Genomic DNA, 14,446 nt, shown 5'->3' on the forward strand with positions numbered 1-14,446 from the left:
ATTTTATATACTCTGAGCTGCAATTACAGACAAATATTTTATATACTCTGAGCTGCAATTACAGACAAATCTCTGAGCTGCATCAAGACAAATATTTTATTTTGAATGCAATAAAAAAATTTTATATACTCTGAGCTGTTAAACAAATATTTTATATACTCTGAGCTGCAAGGCTTTTATATACAACACAAAACAATTAGTATCAGCAAACATGGAATACCATCGCATCAAGACTCTGTGTTTTGAATCTATAAAAAGAAACTCTACAGTAAAGTAAGGTGAGTAAGGCTGAGAGAGAGAGAGAGAGAGAGAGAGAGAGAGAGAGAGAGAGAGAGAGAGAGAGAGAGTGCCCTACGCGAACAGCACACCAGCACTTCCTCCTCCGTCTGCGTCTTTCCCCCCCCTCCGGTATTTACAATATCTGAAGAATGTTGTCAGGGAGGAATTCACGAATCAGACGAGTCTTACGTGAAGCGATTTATACAGCATCTCCCCGTTGTAGTACTTGGTTGGTGACTTTGTCCAGTAAATAAGACTGTCGTGTGGAATGTAAACATTTCAAACAATCTACTATTGTACGTAAGTAACAGACCCGTGGTACACGGCGGAACGACACCGTAATTTCTGTTTCTTCCTGCAAGATGTCAAGTAAATACATTAAGAGACAAAGAGGCATCATGAATCAGTTGCCTAATTATTTCTGCAGCCCGTGTTATGAGACGGAGCTAACTAAGACGCACGTTTTTGGATTACGCCGGAGAAGGAAAGATCGCTTCGTTCGCGTTACAAACATACGTACACTTCCGTACGTATTTTTCGCCACTACCACCTTTCCCTACCAGAGGTTGGCTCTACTGAAAAAAAATGGCAGTTACTGTCACGTGCATACATTAATTGCCGAAATTTGTATGAACAATGTGCAGAAAACTTTCACAACGTAAGTCGTTCCATATACCTACAAAGAAGGCTCTCCCCCTTAAAATTTTTTTTATGCCGCATATACCAAACAAACAGTTCATAGCAACATCATCAAACGTTTTTTTCACTAATTCAAAATCAACATAAGCGCATCACTTCTATAAAAGGAGAGGTGGTTCAACCAATCACTCACATTCTCACAGAACGTCACTTCCTAATCTTTGCCACAGCTGTTCTGCACCTCTCCTTTTTACTCACCATGCCGTCATCTGTTATATTTACTCCTGAAATACTGTAAAAATCAGTCGCTTTCATTCTTCCACCGCCCACATTAACATTTATTGTTCCAACTAGTTATGCAAACATAACATAACCTTCTCTCTGAACAACTTCACACCAAACCTGTCACTCTCCCGTCTACACACCCAGACTCATGCAACGTATCTAATGTAAAAACTTTAATTTCTCCCAGTAAATCAACTTACATATCATGCCCCATTCATATTCTTCGCAATGCCTCTACTGTTTCCATCGTACGCTTTTTTCTAACTTCAAATATGACACAGTTTTATCCCTCTACTTTCAAAATTTTGTTAAATATTTCATATATATAACTGTGTATATTCATATAATACTTTACACACTAACTATATACATATATATATATATACACATATGCATATACATATCAAATTTTGTATGTAATATGTGCCCAGATGGGATTTGGAGAGTAAGAAAGGCAGGTGATTACGAGTTTGAAGCTAAAATTAAGAATGCTAAATGTTTAAGTTGGAGAGGAAGGCGTGGCAATGTAGCTCTGACAAAAAGGAATTGGAAAGAATATGTAAAATAATCATCGAAAAACTAGGTCTAAGACTTGGAGGTAAGCGTTGTGTAATACAGGAAGTGCGTGCAAAATTCAATGATGTAGTCAGTAAGCTGGGAGTGTTTTTGGGTGCAGGTGGGTAGGAGGAATGATAGGAGGGGGAATGAAGGATTTAGCAAATGAAAAATAGAGACTGTTTGAGCTGGGACTAATATGACTGATGAGATAGTGATGTATACAAGTATACTGTAACATGAATAGGGAATGAAGAAGAGAGCAGAAAAAAAAAGATATGAAATTGAGGATTGAATATGAGCCCAGCCTTTATGAAGAACAAGTTTTCTAAAAGAATGAAGGATTAATGAGTAAATGGAGCTCAAAAAAGTTGATAATAGACATGATGTTTGAAATAAATGTAATTCTGCATGGGTGGAGTGAATATTCTGAAAACTGGTAAAGGTTGAGGATAGAACAGGGCTGAACTGAATGACACAGCAGTGGAAGTGGTTAGTGCAAGTTTGAGAATGTCTGTAGAGTGATTGTTGAGGCTGTAATAATGAGGATAATTAAGAGGCTTAAGAATGGAAAGACACGAGGAAGTGATGGGATCACAAGCGAGATGCTGAAGTACCGTGATAAACGTGTGACTGCAAGGCTGACCAAGGTGTGCAAGGCATGTCAGGATAAGAAAAGTGTCCTGAATGCGTGGTGAGAGGAATAATTTTTTTTTAATCCACGGCGTGTGTAATTAACAACAAAATGCTACTATTTTCTCATAACATTACTCTTCAGAAATTGAGAACTGATTGCAGGACCTAGTATAAGCATTTTAAAGTTTTTGCAAGAGATGAAAGTAAGGAATATGGAGCAATCACTCTTAATATCGAAGGTTGTAGACTGTAAGTAATTAATCCCTTCTGCATTTTCCCCGTCTCAAAAAAATAATGGGAAAGTAAGTGTGTTGAGAATTTCCAGTCTTTGTTTTATACAGATGAGCTATAACTGATTTCTGAGAGTCAACTGGGGTAAAACTCCTTTTACTTGATGAAGCAAACGGGAATTTCTTCTTACAAAAAGGGTGACTGAATTTAACTCACTGTCCCTTGCGGAGATTACGAAGACTTGCGGTAATTATACATCATGTATTTAATGTTTTTTATGTTTCGAACGAATTCGCAAGTAAAGCTCACGTCCGTAAGTAATAAGGGAACAAAAATTAAAACTGCCTAGGGTGCTAAATACGGCGACAGTTCTAAAAACTCAAGACAACGAAGAAATACCACTGCGATGGTCACTGCAGGTTCACAACAAGAGCAGGCAGCCCATAAACCACCATTTGCAGAGGGCTCTGGCAGTTAGGGGAGACACATGACCCGAAGGCATGAATGCGAAAGAGCAAGGAGGAGGGGAGGAGGAGGAGGAGGAGGAGGAGGAGGAGGATGAGGAGGCGGCAGGGGCTAAAGTGTAAGAGAGCCCAAGAGGAAAAGATCTTGACATGTAAATCAAAGTGGCGCTAAGAGTGATAAGTAGCACGCGCGAGCCCCCACAATAAAATAATCGGAGGGGTGAATAAATGCAGGTATAGCTTACCTGGCTAAACCCCAACCAGGTAATAAGTCAACGGTAATTATACGCTACCTGACAGCTTCACCGCTGGTTGGTTTGGCTCTGCCCGCCAATCTACCCTTCCCACTCCCTCCCCCCACCACACCTCCCCCCAATCTCCGTCATTACCCACCCACCAAATATCTAATCCTATCCACCGGACCCATCTTGCTACATATTCAGCTCAGTATAGGCAATCCAATCTAATGGGAAAAACCTGACATGAACCATAAAAATAGAACATTATTTTCTTTTCCGGTTATACACTATTTTCATATTAACGGTACTCGAACAATCATGGGTGAAACAATTCAGTTGTATTATAACACTTTATTCTCGCCTAACCGACGCGGCGCGTTTCCATATTCCACATAATACGAAGAAAAATACAATTACATCCGTATCATCTAAATCTATTTTCCCTTGAAGGCTGAAGTGTGGTGATCATAGCCGACAACTTGCACAGCCACTTCTTCAAGTTCGTTGTAGCACTAGTTTTAAATAAGCTGTATAAAACGTCCGGATCGTTTGTTTTTGTACTGATATCTAAGCCCCCCCAATTATGAAATGGGGTAACAAGCAAAGTTTACTTTTATAAAGTTAATGCTCTTTAGAAGGAAAAAAAAAAATCCCGGATTTTTATTTTCAGTCAGCCGAAACACCAACCTTCACCATCTGTTTACAATAAAGGAAAGTGTTAAAGCATTTAAAATCAAATTTGGGATGTTAAACATTTTCAAAACATTAAAAAATTTGTTTGAATATGACGGACTCTAAATGAGGCACTTTGACCACCCGTGAAGAAAAATGGTAAATTTATGGCTCCTTGATGATTGTTTGTTGATATTCAGCTGGTCTTATGTCAGCACGGATCCTTACTCACAGAGCAACCCGCAAGACCTTGTTAACAACGGCTAATTAAATAGTTTCCCTTGACCTGAAATAGCCGATACCATAAGAGACGACGCATAATCACACTTCTCTTCATTACGACTTAAGAATTGTTTAATGCAACAGCTGATCGAGCCTGAGCATATCAATCGCAAATTGGTTACTTGGAGTCACTTTCATCCATGTAGAGTTCCTCGATGGAGAGTCGGTAGAGTTCTCGGCTAGCACTCCGCTAGGCCCGAGTTCGAGTCTCCGACCGGCAAATGAAGAATTAGAGGACTTTATTTCTGGTGATAGAAATTAATTTCTCGGTATAATGTGGTTCGGATTGCACAATAAGCCTTAGGTCCCGTTGCTAGGTAACCAATTGGTTCTTAGCCACGTAAAATAAGTCTAATCCTTCGGGCCAGCCCTAGGAGAGCTGTTAATCAGCTCAGTGGTCTGGTTAAACTAAGGTATACTTAACTTAATCCATGTAGTCCTCATATAGCTTTCCTTTTTCTCAATACATTTTCCATTGGAATGATACGTTTGACATCGCTCGTTAATGACTCTAATCCAGCTTCAACCTTCACGCTAATGTAGCCTGAGTACAGAAAGGAATCAGATCTTTATGCAATCTTACTGTACTATTAAAATACAGTCGGGAGCCATTCATGCCCTGCGTGCGGCAGAATTTTCCTTCAAGACCATTGCAGTTGCCAGAAATAATCTCCAAACCTGAAGGGTAAAATATAACATGAAAAAAAATTATTCCCAACAAGATCCGATTTCACCTAAAATTACAAATCTTCCAAGGCCCACTTACCATTCCCAAAAATTTTTTTGAACCCATGACAATTCTAAGAACTCTTGAACAGGCACCTGGATAGCAAAATATTCTGGAACCAAACCAAGATCAAACACTCCTCTAAGTTTGTTTATTTTATAATATCTTGCGGTAGAAATTCTGAAAAGGAAACGACCAACCAGACCCAATTGCAACTGTCTAACTTGCTACCGATGGTAATGAGAACGATAATAATGTGGTCTCATCCGTAATTCATATGAGAGAATGAATTAAACAGCAAATGATTTCTCATTTTTTTATAGCCAACTTCGAGGCAAATGGTTTAATATAAAAAAAGAATTTAATGTCAAATCCTGGCCTATATTATGAAAATAAAACTACAGCACGTATTTTACACCACCACCTCGAAGTGGTCAAGTTTAAAAATGTAATTAATATTTGCAAAATTCCTTACGATCACAAAAACTAAGCACGGGTTGTTTGAACAAGAACCCACCCAATCGTCCAGGACGGTATTAGGCCATGGCGGTGAATTGGGTACGAGATAAACATCTAAAAGGAGTGGTGGAGAGTGACTCAGAGCAAGCCTGCAAAGCGTTTATACTTGAATTATTATTAAACAGAACAATTATACGTTCACAGTTTGTCTCTCAAAGAGAGAGAGAGAGAGAGAGAGAGAGAGAGAGAGAGAGAGAGAGAGAGAGAGAGAGAGAGAGAGAGAGAGAGTTTATTGCGAAAAGTTTGCTAACACTTGAACAAGCGCAGATTCAATTTCGTGAAAAATTTTGCATGAACAAAAGGTCAGATCCATTGAGAAAAATACCTTATTCTTATTAGTGTCAGAAAGTTTAACCCGAACAAAATCGTTTGGTGACCGCACACCTCCACCAGGGCGAAGCAATGTTATACACTTCATCCCTCAAAAAAAAAAAAAAAAAAAAAAATCTTTTCTCAGATTAATTATTCCTGTGTCTCTCAAAATCTAATCAGTCACGATGAGCACCTTTTGGTAAAATTTTAGTATAAATTCACCCAAAACTTCTTGAGTAATTGATAAACAAACCAAAGCAAATTTCGTTGACGAAGGTAATAACAGCCCGAAACTATCATTATTGGAGAATACAATAACGTGAAATATTAAATAAACCGAATATTTTAAAAGGTGCAAACACACCCACAAACTTTCATCCAACTCTCTAAATGATTTTACGACTGCATGCTCCGGACCGCGCTGCTCATGTGTTTCACAGGGAATGTTAAAAGAAAGTTTGTTTAAGTACGTCCAAGCCATTTTGCATACCACATTTGCTGTTAGTGGGAGCCTTAGAGGAAAAAAATTACCGTGAGAAAAATACTAACACATCCCTCACTTCCGTGTTAATGAGAAAAATACTAACACACGCCTCACTTCAGTGTTAATGAGAAAAATACTAACACACTCCTCACTTCCGTGTTAATGAGAAAAATACTAACTAACACACGCGTCACTTCCGTGTTAATGAGAAAAATACTAACACACTCCTTACTTCCGTGTTCATGAGAAAAATACTATCGCACGCCTCACTTCCGTGTTAATGAGAAAAATACAAACAAACTCCTCACTTCCGTGTTAATGAGAAAAATACTAACAAACTCCTAACTTCCGTGTTAATGAGAAAAATACTAACACACTCCTTACTTCCGTGTTAATTAATGCAACTTAATGAGAAAAATACTAACACACTCCTTACTTCCGTGTTAATTACTACAACTATCATGAAACCCGAATGAATTAGTTCAACGAAAAAATCTTCAATAAATTCCACTGTATTTCGTAAAAAATGAAGAAGAAACTCGAATTCGTTTGATAACATTTCTCGATTGAGAGTTGTGTGCTAGTATGAGACCAGCACTTATGTAAACAAATAAATACACTTAGAAACCAAAACTAACAGTACTATTCATACAAATGCCTGATAACCAATGATTTAAAAATTTCTACATGTACCTTTCCTTCTAATCATGTTACTTTAAGCATGTTGTACTCCTGACAAAAAAAGTATTTGTTCCTAAAATGCAGTTCAATAAGAAAGACGGAATTTCAATTTCAGATAAAAGGACTCACTTTCCAAAGGAATCAAAAACTAATGTATCTTCACTCAATTCTACAATATGATACAAAGAAATTGGGGCCTCTGAAAGTGAAAATGCAATAAAATAGCAACTTTGTAAAATAATTACTTGCGTTCTTCGAACCCGCACTTCAAATGGCTTATAATTGATTACGTTACTTTGAACTCCTCTCTTACCCTCATTTACAGATGAAACATACTTAGGGATTGTATACAGCACTTCTTCATTGGTAAATTTAATACAATTCACAATAAAGCAGTGCAATGCATATATAGTTTCCAAAACCAACCAAATTCAAATAACCACTTTTCGTTAGGCCGATTTCTAATCAAAATGAGAGAGAGAGAGAGAGAGAGAGAGAGAGAGAGAGAGAGAGAAATCAGCAAACCTGTATCCATTTGGGAGAACTGAATAAAAATATTAAAATGAGATGGGAATTAGTACACAAGTATGGGCGACCTCGTGGGTGTGGGCGCATGGAGAGAGAGAGAGAGAGAGAGAGAGAGAGAGAGAGAGAGAGAGAGAGAGAGAGAGAGAGAGAGACGCACCTCTGTGAAGGGTTAGAGGGGGAAGGGGCAGAAGTATGCGAGGAGCGTGTTGCAAGTCGTTGGTGATGGATGGTACCTTCACACCCAACCTGACATGCGGTGCCGGGTCAGAGCCTATGCCAAATTAACCGCTCTCTTCTCAAACACACACACACATACATACACAACACACACACACACACACACGGACACAAAGTCACTATAAATTGCTTAAACCTTTACGACCATCTTCTCATTAACGCACATAAAAAAACAATTAATATATATAGGGCATTGCAAAAGTATCCTAAATTTGGACATACCTGGCCATTTATACAGTAAATACAAGCTAAACATAAATAATGCTTCCTCCCTCACAAACGAACATTAAATTTATTACTTAACTGAAACAGGCTTAAAATAACAAAATTCAAACCTTTCAGGAAGGGATGTAAACGAACTAACATCACTATTCTGAAATGAACATTAACTGCCGCAATAAACAGAAACTAACTTATATATAGTTCTCGCTTAGTGTTACAGAAGGCATTAAAACTAATCTGTATCACTAAACACTTTTAAAAGTCATAATAAAATCATTAATATTTACAGATTTTGTCTGTAACATATATATACATACATACATTATCTGTATATATACATATACTCGTATTTATTTATTCATTTATTATAAACCTTTTTCCCTTCAGAGGGGCAGCGCCGGAGGTTGTTACCCCAGCAGTTTTCAGCAAATGTTCTTGGGAAGAGGTTGCCTGCTCCACGACCTACCACAAGGATGTCCAAGGGCCTATGTGTTGACCATGTTTTGGCTTTCAAGGTGATTATTCACCCAAGTACTGACAATTACTACCAGTATAGTGTGTGTGTGTGTGTGTGTGTGTGTGTGTGACGCTGCCTTCGGGTAGAGCACTGAGCTCGATCCAGGCCTGCCGCCCACAGGTCGACCCATCTGTGAATGGGTATCAGTCAGCATGAGTCAAGAAAAGCGCATGGTCTAGCAACCTCATCACTAAACACCAGCCGAAAATGGGAAGAATCTACCTTTCTGGTGCCATCCTCCCCAACAAAAGATGGGAAAATGTGTATGGTGAAAAGATATATATATAAATATGCATACACTTGTACCATTACTCATATATGTTAATGACAGGACGAACCTCACGAAAAACCTAGATGGGAATTTCTGAAGACGAAAAAAGCCTGAAAAGGCAGAAGTGTTCTAAATCACTAGGAGAGAACACCCAACAAGACGTATGATGCTGTCTAAATTGGGGTTCTACTTTTCTCTCTTTGCGAGGAGCGTTCGTGAGAATATGCTAATGTTGAGAAACAGGGAAATACTCGAGGTGATCCGACCCATAATTTGTTGTGCATTATACCTGGGCCATAGACGGACAGAGCTGTTCTCTTCCGTCCTCTACTCAATCATCCGCCTAGTGACGGGAAGCACTTCTTTCTCCACCCATTTACCAAATCTCCTTCCAACATTTTTACCTCGGAGACGAACGAGAGAGAGAGAGAGAGAGAGAGAGAGAGAGAGAGAGAGAGAGAGAGAGGAATCATTCGTTTCCATTTTTACTAAATCTCCAACATATTTTATACCTTGCTAACGAGAGACGGTGTTCTTGAAAAGAAAAGAATTTACTACGTATAAGTAATTAGTTTTATCACACTACCTTGCCAACCAGAGAGAGAGAGAGAGAGAGAGAGAGAGAGAGAGAGAGAGAGAGAGAGGTTAGCATCTCGCTAATATAAATTACTTGGCCACTATTTCTCTTTACGATTTCTCTGTTAATTGGAGTTTTTTCTGGACTCCCTTATCAATTTAATGCTTTCCAACAATTTATACCAGTGCATCACACACGATACAAACAGCCCAGCCCAGGAATCTTACATTTATATTTCTTAGTATTTTCACAATTTCTAGACTTGGTGCTCACCCTTAATTTTGATGGAGTAGTTAGGAGCTGTCAGAAGACAGCACAGATCTCTGGGCAGATTGAAATTCGAAAACAAGAGCAATTCATTAAAATAACAATGTTTGGAGAATACAATTATAAACGTTTGTACTGTTATATGCACTGACCACTGATTAAAATAACAATGGTTGAGGAATACAATTAAAAACATTTGTACTATTATAAGCACTGACCACTGAATAAAATAACAATGTTTCTAGAATACAATTAAAAATATTTGTACTGTTATATGCACTGACCACTTATTAAAATAAATGCTTGGGGAATACAATTAAAAACCTTTGTACTGTTATATGCACTGACCACTGATTAAAATAACAATGTTTGGGGAATACAATTAAAAACATTTGTATTGTTATATGCACTGACCACTGATTAAAATAACAATGTTTGGGGAATACAATTAAAAACATTTGTACTGTTATATGAGCTGACCACTGATTAAAATAACAATGTTTGGGGAATACAATTAAAAACATTTGTATTGTTATATGCACTGACCACTGATTAAAATAAAATGTTTGGGAATACAATTAAAAACATTTGTAATACAATTAAAATAACAATGTTTGGGGAATACAATTAAAAACACTTGTACTGTTATATGCACTGACCACTGATTAAAATAACAATGTTTGGGGTAATTAAAAACATTTGTATTATATGCACTGACCACCGATTAAAACAACAATGTTTGTACAATGAAAAACATTTGTACTAATATGACCACTGATTAAAATAACACAATTAAAAACACTTGTACTTAAAATGATTAAAATAACAATGTTTGGGGTATACAATTAAAAACATTTGTACTGTTATATGCACTGACCACCGATTAAAACAACAATGTTTCGGGAATACAATGAAAAACATTTGTACTATATTATAAGCACTGACCACTGATTAAAATAACAGTGTTTGGGGAATACAATTAAAAACATTTGTACTAATATAAGCACTGACCAAACTAAGTTAGATCTACGCTGCAACGCTTAATACGTTCTAACAGCCTCTTGAAACGACGACCTGGAAGAAAACTTATCTAGCAAAAAATCATGAAAATTTTGAGGGATTCATATATCTAACGATCATAGTAGTAGTGACTTTTTGCAGTGGTAGTGAGAGCACTTCGAGTGCTTTTGCTATGTATAAGCTAACTCTAGCTATAGGAGACTATCTATGAAAATGACCAACAGCAGAGTAAGACCGCAGTCCTGGCAGGCTATATGTATATACCAATTCTACAGCAAGTTACATACCCGAATCTTATCACGGATGCTTAATCAACAGAACTCTGTACATTCTAAATTCAATTTCTATAATGCAATGACAAACTGTAAAATTTTGTTAGTCAATGTAAGTATATATTAAAAAAATATTGTGCATTCATATATAGAACGCATGTCTGGTTTCCTAAATATAGCCATTGCAGGCAATCCAAAAAGTCTTGCGGTCAGAAAAGTATGACCCCCCAACTTCTAGCTTGTAAGCATTAATTTTGATGCACATACAGTCCAGCAGAGTATTATTGTCTGTTGTAGAGCAGTCCACACAGTGTGTTCTCTCATCATACAAAAATCCAGTCATGTGGAGGTTACGTTTCTGCAAATCGAATACTGAAATCATCATTGCAATTACTGCTCCCATTCTTCACAAATCATAGTTCTTCATTGGAGGGGTGGGTAGAGCTCTCGGCTAGCACGCTGTTGGCCCAGCGTTCGGCTCTCCGACCGGCCAATGAAGAATTAGAGGAATTTATTTCTGGTGATAGAAATTAATTTCTCGTCATAATGTGGTTCGGACTCCATAATAAGCTGTAGGTCCCGTTGCTAGGTAACCAATTGGTTTTTAGCCACGTAAAATAAATTTAATCCTTCAGGCCAGTCATAGGAGAGCTGTTAATCAGCTCAGTGGTCTGGTTAAACTATGATATGCTTAGCTTTTTTTTCACAAATCATAGAACATTTATACACATACTGAACCTGCTGAAAGATGGTTTTAGGGAGAAAGAACATAAAACCACAACATTCCGGACTGAATATTCCACAAAAACGCCAAGTATTTTTTTGCTTGACACTTTAAGTTTTGAAGATCTACCTTCTTACTCTTGCCTCAACCAAGGTCTTGATTCACAAATGTCCACAGTTATTAAGAACTGGAAAAACTTCAACCGCAAATTTTAAGTTTCCCATGTTTAAGCTTGACCTTGTCGAGAGATCAAGCAGTTACTTTCAAAATATGTAAATCATATCTTAAAGACATTAAAATTTTTTTGGAATTAGAAGCCCTTAACCAACAGTTAAATTTTTGTGTTAAAGAGTTCTGTGTATAATCCTGACTTTAACATAAAATCAATCTGACAAACTGCTGGGACTGGATCTGAATGGTATTCCATCTGAAGCTCCTGGTACTTGAAAACTTTCACCTTCTGTCTGCAGATAGCAACAGGGGTACCACAACAGCACTGCGGACATTAAGTCTGTCCAACAGAGTTAAAAAGAAATCAGTACAATGGTAAACAGAATTAACGAGAACCTCATTGGGTTACTCATGTTTTTTCTGCTGACAGAATGGCAAGACTTATTGATACATATGCTATTTAGTAACAAGGTTAAAACAAATGGTAAGTACACGTAATAATCCTCACCATTAAAATTCGACCCAAAACTCACGTCCTACATCTAGTAAAACAATCTAAGGAGGTAGTTCCCAGATCTTGAACAAGGGTACTTTCTATACCATCGGAACTAACCGCAAAGGTAAAAATGGAAACTAAAATCACCTGGCTTGCTATTATTTGCTTTTCTTTGTAAAAGGAAATATGTCCTTTTAAAAAAATTAATACCAAGAGAAAACCATTTTAGAAGGAGTAAATATCTCAATAAAAACCATTTCGAGAGAATAAATATAAAATAATAGATATGGAACTACAAATGATCTAACATCCCCATTTCTTGATCTACCTAATAAAAACGTGATTATTTGTAATTATTTACATTTCTCAATGCAAAAGTTTACGATTTAATAAATGTAATATTATCTATCTATATATGTACATATATTATATTATCTATCTGTATATATGAATATATATATTATATATATATATATATATATATATGTGTGTGTGTGTGTGTGTTGCGTGATGTTCATAACATTTACCCATTCCAGTTTTCATTATGTATCTTTGCATTAGGTTTCTTCCCCATGGAGTGCCTTATGGATGCTGATCGTTATCCATACTTATGTCTTGTATATCTTAGTGGTTATCAACCAATTACTGCAATCCTGTGCAGTTCTTTATCTTAGCTGCACCTTTCAACCACATGCTACCTAAAGGACAACACAATACAATGCGCCTAAATCGTTCCTTCTTACCCGATAATGAACCTTAGCCTGGCCTCACTAGTAAGAAAGAGTGTGTGTGTGTATAAGTAAAAGTTACAGATTATCTGTTTCTTGAAGGCAAGATACTGGATAATAAGGAAGGTGGTCATGGTAAAAAAACTAATAGCAATTACATTCCAACCTCATAAAAGTGACTGATACTTGAAACTTTCTCCTCAATAAAAACGCAAAAATCTGTTCAAATTGTTGATAATTCGTATTAGTACCGAGCCATAGCAGCTTCAACTTCATTGTGGCAACAGTAATTAAGAGCAAGTCTGATTGGTTTATATTCACAGAAATTGTGAAATTACTAACGGGGTTAAAAGTGCAGGGGTACAGGTGTCTAAATATCTCAACACATAAGAGGGTGTAAAAATCTAGTGAATCTTCCTCAAATAACTGAAAGAAATTTGACCAAACTCCCAATTTCAAGCTAGATAAGATTCTCTTCTGACTAACCGACTTGCCTTAGAAAAGCTCCTCCAGCTTCTATACGATCCCACCAGACGCTTTTCCATAAATCCCATGAACACTTTGCCTTATGGAGGAACGCTGAATGGTCTTGAATACGTTTTTAGTACAAAAGAACCACTACCTACTTCCTTCAAAATCGGTGATATAGCCATGTTGTCTGACAAATGGTTTTGATCCCCAAGTTATAAGTTTTGTTCAGTTAAGGCCAGGGACTCGAAGGAGGTAAATACAACTGTATATCAAAAATTCCAAGGTCTAATCTGGTCTTCATCTGAGCAGTAGGATAAATGTGAGATAAAACTTGAGGCCAAACCTCCACTACCAAGACAATTACAATGTTCAACGTTCGAGCTGCTGACACCAGGCTCCAAATCTCCAAACCAAGAAGCATCATTAGTTAAGGGACGAATAGGCACTGAAATCATAATTCTCTTTCATTCTCTTCAAGATATCTTCTTTCACTTTTCCCCTCCCTCCCTTCCTTTCTCTCCCCTTCCCCCTCCCCTAGTTCATCAGTAACAGCAGCAACGTCTTTAAGGGGGTTTCTTGCGGAGATGGCGCAAGCGATAATGCCACGTCACCTTGATTCATCGTGGAGGTAATTGCTGGGTGCCGGCCATTACTTGGGTACCCTCTCCTGCCCCTTCCTTCATATCAAAGCACCTTACGACGTCTAGCCTCCCTCCATCCAATCCCCACAGCCTCTGTCCAAACCCCCCTGCCCGCCCTTTTACCGCCTCTTCAGCATATCCTAAGATTCTTCTTGCTCGCTTCTCATTTGGTACCTCCCATGAAGATTCCTCGTTTCTTGTGTTTATATTCCGCGAAGGTCTCTCATCTTGAACGATCGTCTTATATGTATGTTTAGGAAAGGTTACTTCATCAGTAACTCTAAGATCCTAAACTTTAC

General features: G+C 37.6%; 1 protein-coding gene across 1 annotated transcript in view; it reads right to left on the reverse strand.

Moving 5' to 3' along the window:
- Positions 1 to 14,446, reverse strand: part of LOC136825450 (basic salivary proline-rich protein 1-like) — a 423,968-nt gene that overhangs the window by 776 nt on the left and 408,746 nt on the right. The gene's annotated exons all lie outside the window — the stretch shown is intronic.

This window comes from Macrobrachium rosenbergii, chromosome 37, assembly GCF_040412425.1.
Source record: "Macrobrachium rosenbergii isolate ZJJX-2024 chromosome 37, ASM4041242v1, whole genome shotgun sequence".
Classification (NCBI taxonomy): domain Eukaryota; kingdom Metazoa; phylum Arthropoda; class Malacostraca; order Decapoda; family Palaemonidae; genus Macrobrachium; species Macrobrachium rosenbergii.